The sequence below is a fragment of the Raphanus sativus genome, chromosome 6, assembly GCF_000801105.2.
Source record: "Raphanus sativus cultivar WK10039 chromosome 6, ASM80110v3, whole genome shotgun sequence".
In the NCBI taxonomy this organism is placed as follows: domain Eukaryota; kingdom Viridiplantae; phylum Streptophyta; class Magnoliopsida; order Brassicales; family Brassicaceae; genus Raphanus; species Raphanus sativus.
In genome coordinates, this window is record NC_079516.1 from 3,031,007 (window position 1) to 3,039,051 (window position 8,045).

The window sequence follows — 8,045 nt, forward strand, 5'->3', positions numbered from 1 at the left end:
AGCATACCTTCAACTACCATACCAGAAGATGGATGAGATAATGGAGCCTTTTCTCGAGATGGTCCCTTATCTGATTGTGGAGTGCGGAGACCAGATGCATGGGTTGGAGCGATACACTTATGAGAGACTCCTCAAAGATGTACCCACGGCCAACAATGGTGATTGTGGCGTGTACGCTGCAAAGTACATTGAATGTGCATGCTCTTGGGTCCCCTTTAGCCCTTAAAGACTTTGCTAGGGTCCAATGCGAAGACTATGAGGGATACTATGCTTTGGCTATATGGACGGAGCTTGTTGATCAGCATCTTGAAAGATAATGGATGGTGGTATGTTTGTAGGCATGTATGGATTAGATTACACAATCAATTTGTATAGATTTTTTAAACTTGTATTAGATTTTTTAACTTGTATAGATTTTTTAACTGTATAGATACACAAATCAATTTGTATATTTGAACTATTTGTATACACAAATCTATTTGTATATTTGAACTATTTGTTTACACAAATCTATTTGTATGTTGTGGGCATGTATGATTTATTTGATATTTCTAACTTGTATAGATTTTTAACTTACAAATAAGTCGTCTGGAAGGTTTTCCAGCTGGACGACTTACAAATAAGTCGTCTGGAAGGTTTTCCAGCTGGACGACTTACAAATAAGTCGTCTGGAAGGTTTTCCAGGCTGGACGACTTACAAATAAGTCGTCTGGAGGTTTTCCAGGCTGGACGACTTACAAAAATACACTTGAAGGGATAGTAGAAGGTAGTCTAAACACTGGACGACTTAAATACACTGGACGACTTAAATACACTGGACGACTTCGTAAAAGGTCGTCTAAAAATACACTTGAAGGGATAGTAGAAGGTAGTCTAATACACTGGACGACTTCGTAGAAGGTTAGACGAAACACTGGACGACTTAGAAAATAGTCGTCTGGACGGGGTAATCAAGACTGGACGACTTATATTTAGGTCGTCTGGACAACTAGTCAACTGTTTGTGTACATTGTGGTTTCGTATGGCCAGGTTTCCTTGCAGTTTGAGCATCTCCGTGCCCTTGTTTCTTCCTGGTTTGTGTCCCCTCATCCTAGATAGCTCCAACCAAGATTGCCATCTTGATTTCTTCTGTCTCCCCGGACCACGGCTTTACGTTTGGAGGAAAGCATTCTCGTTCCTCAATATGTTGTGACACGATAGGATATATATTCTCTGAGTATCCTGCATACAGATGATTCTTTGAGTAAAGTGGACATACAAGTGTGTCGATAATGCACACCAGCATGTGTTCCAGCTGCTATGCAGCATGAGAGCAAGGTATATTTCTCCACTCCATAGACACCACAACCACACTTTACATGTTCCAAATCAACCGCACAGTCCATTTTGCCACCTTTGACAAAGAAACGCCATCCATCAATTGGTTCGACCGTCATCGTATCCGCTATCTCTGATCGAACAGCAAGCAAGTATTCAACACCCCGGCTATGTACAGTTGGGAGACTCAAAGCATCTTGTCTCCTTTTTCCAATACCATTTTCCTAACTTCTGCCTTATGAACTCCAGCAGGAACGGAATCGGAAATCCTCTTGCTCGCTTCAGTGCGGAATTAATAGAGATTCAGCGATGTTGCTTGTGTTTTTATGTTGAACCTGTTCCCCTTACAATAAACCCTTGACCATAGCTTGGCGTCGGCCTTCTCCAAATACGTTGCAAGTTCCGGGTTTGCACTCCGTATCTCAGCCATGTACCGGTTAAAATCGTGAACCGTTGCGCATAAGCAGCCCCTTTCACCAAGTACATGAGATGTTTCCCTTTAAACTTTTTGACAATGTTATCTTGAAGGTGATAATAAATATTCTCGGGTTGCCCAAGGAAACACCTTTCTCACACGCACTTTTAATGGCCGCGTGCCGGTCAGGAGACTATCACCAGAGGCTTGTCATGAGATATTACAACTAGCCAATTTTGTTGAAAAACCATTCACAAGAAGGTTCATCTTCAGCATCCACGATCCAAAAGCCAATGGGAATATCTGAAAATTGCCATCTTGTGCGGCTGCAACTAACATAACACCTCCATACTTTCCACTTAGGTGAGTTCCATCCACCACATGACCCTTCTCTGATACTTAAAACCTTTGATAGAAGCTCAAAAGAGAGAAATAGATACTTAAATCTTTTCTCAGAATCAAGTTCTATAGCCGTGATAGAATCAGGATTTGCAAATGGATTTGCTCGAGATATGAAGGCAGACGCGAATACCCTTCTTCTGCTGATCCTCTCACCAATTTCTGTGCATATAACAGTGCTCTGTATGAAGTGGTGTAATCAAGCGTCATGCCAAACATGTTCTTCATTGCATCAGTGATATGCTGTGGAGTTATCCCATCAATGATCCCAACACGATCAATGAAAAGACTACCAAACATACTTTGGAGTACAGTGTCTCCGCTGAGCGATTCGGTCTCCAATTGAGCATAAATGTTTTTCCACATACTTTGTTACCCAAAACGTGTTTGACCCATGGTTTCACACTCGCTCTGATCTTCCATCCACAACCGCTAACCCGACATATTGCCACAAGGAGAGTTTTTGTTGATTTGTATATTCTGAAAGAAAACCTACCCCTCACTGCTGTCAACCGCAGCTCTGAAAGCAGTGCATCCTTGCTAACAAAACTCTGTTGTGACATAGATGCTGGTACAATCCGATTTTCCTCCTTCAATAGCATTTGTCTTAGCATATGTCTTTTCAATTTTCTTCAAAACAAATATTATCATCATCTTCCTCGTCCTCATCTAGAACCTTTCCATAAAGACTGTAATCCCCACCATTCTGATCCGTTTCACCAACAATAGTGTTATCAGCATCCTCCTCCCCATTTTCCTCCTCCCCATTTTCCTCCTCCCCATCTTGATTTTCATCTTCAACAGAGACTCATTATCACCAACATCTTCAAAACATTCATCAGCCTCATCATTATCACCAACATCTTCTTCCCATTCACCAGCTTCATCATTATCACCAACATCTTCTTCCCATTCACCAGCTTCATCATTATCACCAGCTTCTTCTCTTTTCTCTGAAACCGTTTCCACCTTGCTGCGGCTTGATACACAAAGACATACTCTATGCGTTTGAGTATCTCGAGCAAGTTTCGAACTTGTCTATCACTTGTAACATGAATGGGGGGACTGCTTGAGTCATCATCATTTCTGCTGGTAATGAGTAGCTAATCTCCACAGTCACTGATCTCATGTCCAGGTTATAATCTTCTTGAGCCATTGCAACAAGTTCAGCATGTGTTGAATCTTCATTCAATAAAAACAATCTTGCTCCTTTGAGATCATCAACCACAAAATCCCAACGGAAATCTCTCAACAACCATTCTCCATACACTGCATGTAACTTAAAAATCATCTGCAAATATTCAAAATAAAACACATTTAGTAAACATAGAGAAAATGAAGAAGTTCAACAAACATTATCGCAGACGACTTAGATTTTTAAGTCGTCCAGAAGACTTAAAGGTAAGTCGTCTAAAGAGGTCACTTTGCAATTGAAATTAAAAGGGACGACTTAATTCTAAGTCGTCCGGCTTTGTTTGTTAAAAAAAAAAATTCAGACGACTTATATATAAGTCGTCTACGAAAAACGGGCTAGTTTTTGCATTTGACCGAATCGTGTCAGATCTTTGACTATTTCTGGACGACTTATAAATCAGTCGTCTCTGGAAAGTAAAAATTTCAATATTTTATTCAAACTAGACGACTTACACGTAAGTCGTCCCAGGTTAGTTTTGTAATTGAAAAATAAAACTTGAAATTTAACTTTCTCCAGACGACTTAACTAAAAGTCGTCCAGCTAGACGACTTAATTTAAGGTCGTCCGGGATAAGCAAGGTTTGGACGACTTTATTGGGAAAAATTCTGGACGACTTTGCTTTCCCCGGACGACTTTAAATTAAGTCTTCTGACGGGACGACTTTTATTATGTCGTCTAATAAAAATTAAATTATGAAGTTTTATTTTTCAACTACAAACTAACCTAAGACGACTTACACGTAAGTCGTCTAGTTTAATAAAATATTGAAATTTTAACTTTCCGAGAGACGACTGAATTATAAGTCGTCCAGAATAGTCAAAGATCTGACACGATTCGGTCAAATGCAAAAACTAGCCTGTTTCTCGTAGACGACTTATATATAAGTCGTCTGGACTGTTTTTTTCACCAAACAAAGCTGGACGACTTAGTTTAAGTCGTCCGTTTGACCAGAAGACTCATCAGTAAGTCTTCTACATACAGATGACTTACTTGTAAGTCTTCTACGCGAACAGATTTTGAAAAAAATTCAAATTCGTACCTTCAACTAGGTGAGATGACTTTGTTTGCACACAGGGTCTTCTCCAACCACCCAGAACCTCAAACGAAAGCAACCGTAAGTCAAAACGAAAAGAAATATGGCTCCAAACAATTTTGAATCAAAAGCTTCAGTTTTTGGATGAATATGGAGAGAAAGTGAAAGAAATGTTGTTTTTAGTTCATAACAATTGAAACAGAGAGAGTGTAAAGAGATTTACGTGCATTAAAGGGCATTAAAAGCTCCAAACAGTTCGTACAAGTTGTTCCCACTATTCATGGCAGTGGCAATATTGTAAATACTTGAAGAAAATGAGGTTGAGACAGTAAAGAAGCCATTTTCGAAAAAAAAAAAAAAAAAGGGTTAATGGCTTTTCGTAGATAAAATGCAGATGTGGGGTTAAAAACTCAAAAAAAAAATGAGTCAAAAGAAAAGGTTAGTTTTCTGTTTGAATTCAAGTTTTGAGTCACTTTTGCAATAAGCCCACAACTATACATTTAAACAAGATTTACATATTTATTGAGTTTTTTTAAAAATTTGTGGGTTCACCTCTACGGAAATATAAATTTTCGTTAATTTCTATAAATACTGAAGTTTATACTCATTAAAGTTATTTAAAATTTTCTGACTACATTATAAATTTGTATTAATCTATTACAAAACCTCTTTGAACATTATCCTATGTCAGTGTCAGTTTTCAGTAATTGCTCCATATACTAAAGTTTATACTCTTTACTTTTGTTTAAAAAATTTCAAACCACATTCTACATTTGAATTAACGTATTCTAAACTATCTTTCATGGTATATAGGATTCATTCTATTTTTTTTTTAAATTTAGTTTAGTAAAATTTCATATACTGCCAAGATCACTGGAATTATCATTATAAAATCTTCATTATCTTGAGAAATGGAGACTACAAAGGTTCTAAAATCTTTGACCATTATTTTATGTCAGTGTTCGATGAAACTATACACTAAAACAAGATTTTCATATTTTTGAATTTTTTTTCAAAATCCGTGGATTATCCCCTTCAAAATATTAAGTTTTTGGTAAATACTCTATATACTGAAGTTTATACTCTTCATTTTAGTTAAAAATTTTCAAACCATATTCTACATTTGAATTAATGTATTATAAATTATCTTTCATGGTATATAGGAATCATTCTAATTTTTTAATATTTTATTTGGTAAAATTTCATATATTGCCTAGTTCAATGAAATTTTCATTATAAAATCTTCATTATCTAAAGAAACGGAGACTACAAAGGTCATAAACTCTTTGACCATCATCTTATTTCAGTGATCGATGAAACTATACACTAAAACAAGATTTTTATATTTTTGAATTTTTTTTCAAAATCCGTGGGTTAACCCTTTCAAAAATATTGAGTTTTCGGTAAATGCTTTATGTACAGAAGTTTATACTCGTCACTTTAGTTTAAAAATTTCAAACCACATTCTACATCTGAATTAACGTATTCTAAATTATCTTTCATGGTATATAGAAATCATTCTTACTTTTTAAAATTTAGTTTACTAAAATTTCAAATATTGCCTAGATTAGTGGAATTAGCATTCTAAAATCTTCATTATCTAGATAAACGGAGACAAAAGAGTTTCTAAACTCTTTGACCATCATCTTATGTTAGTGCTCGATGAAAATATATAATAAAATCAGATTTTCATAGTTTTGAAAATTTTCCAAAATCCGTGGGTGAGCCCTTCTAAAATAATGAGTTTTTGGTAAATGATCTATATACTAAAGTTTATACTCTTTACTTTTGTTTAAAAAAATTCAAACCATCTTTCATGGTATATAGGAATCATTCTAATTTTTTAATATTTAGTTTAGCAAAATTTCATATATTACCTAGATCAGTGGAATTAACATTATAAAATCTTCATTATCTAGAGAAACAGAGATTACAAAGGTTCTAAACTCTTTGACCATCATCTTATGTCAGTGCTCGATGAAACTATACACTAAAACCAGATTTTCATATTTTTGATTTTTTTTTTCAAAATCCGTGGGTTAACCCCCTTCAAAAATATCAAGTTTTCGGTAAATGCTCTATATACTGAAGTTTATACTCTTCACTTTATTTTAAAAATTTCAAACCACATTCTACATTTGAAATAATGTATTCTAAACTATCTTTCATGGTATATAGGAACCATTCTAATTTTTTTAATATTTAGTTTACTAAAATTTCATATACTGCCTAGATTAGTGGAATTAGCATTATAAAATCTTCATTATCTAGAGAAACGGATATAACAGAGGTTCTAAGCTCTTTGACCTTCATCTTATGTCAGTGCTCGATGAAACTATACACTAAAACCAGATTTTCATATTTTAAATTTTTTTCCAAAATGCTTGGGTTTAACCCCCCCCCCCTTCTAAAATAATGAGTTTTCGGTAGATGCTCAATATACTGAAGTTTATACTCTTCACTTTAGTTTAAAAATTTCAAACCACATTCTTCATTTGAATTAATGTATTCTAAACTATCTTTCCTGGTATATAGAAATCATTCTAATTTTTTAAAATTTAGTTTACTAAAATTTCATATACTGCCTGATTAGTGGAATTAGCATTATAAAATCTTCATCATCTAGAGAAACAGAGACAACAAAGGTTCTAAACTCTTTGACCATCATCTTATGTTACTGATCGATTAAAATATATACTAAAATCAGATTTTCATATTTTTGAAAATTTTCAAAATCCATGGGTTAACCCATTCTAAAATAATCAGTTTTTGGTAAATGATCTATATACTGAAGTTTATACTCTTTATTTTTGTTTAAAAAATTTCAAACCACATTCTACATTTGAATTAACGTATTCTAAATTATCTTTCATGGTATATAGAAATCATTCTAAATTTTTAATGTTTAGTTTAGTAAAATTTTATATACTATCTAAATTACTGAAATTAGCATTATAAAATCTTCATTATCTAGAGAAACGGAGACAACCGAGGTTCTAAACTCTTTGACCATCATCTTATGTTAGTGCTCGATGAAAATATACACTAAAATTAGATTTTCATATTTTTGAATTTTTTCCAAAATCCGTGGGTCCCTTCTAAAATAATGAGTTTTTTTTTTGTAAATGCTTACTATACTGAAGTTTATACTCTTCACTTTAGTTTAAAATGTAAAACACTTTCTACATTTGAATTAATGTATTCTAAATTATCTTTCATGGTATATAGGAATCATTCTAACTTTTTAATATTTAGTTTACTAAAATTTCATATACTGCCTAGATTAGTGGAATTAGCATTTTAAAATTTTCATTATCTAGAAAAACGGAGACAACAGAGTTTCTAAACTCTTTGACCATCATCTTATGTTAGTGCTCGATGAAAATATACACTAAAACAAGATTTTCATACTTTTGAATTTTTTTCAAAATCCGTGGATTAACCTCTTCTAAAATAGTGAGTTTTCTGTAAATGGTCTATATTGAAGTTTATACTCTTTACTTTTGTTTCAAAAATTTAAAACCACATTATACATTTGAATTAACGTATTCTAAACTATATTTCATGGTATATAGGTTTCATTTTATTTTTTTTAATATTTAGTTTAGAAAAATTTCATATACTGCCAAGATCAGTGGAATTAACATTATAAAATCTTCATTATCTAGAGAAATGGGGACTACAGA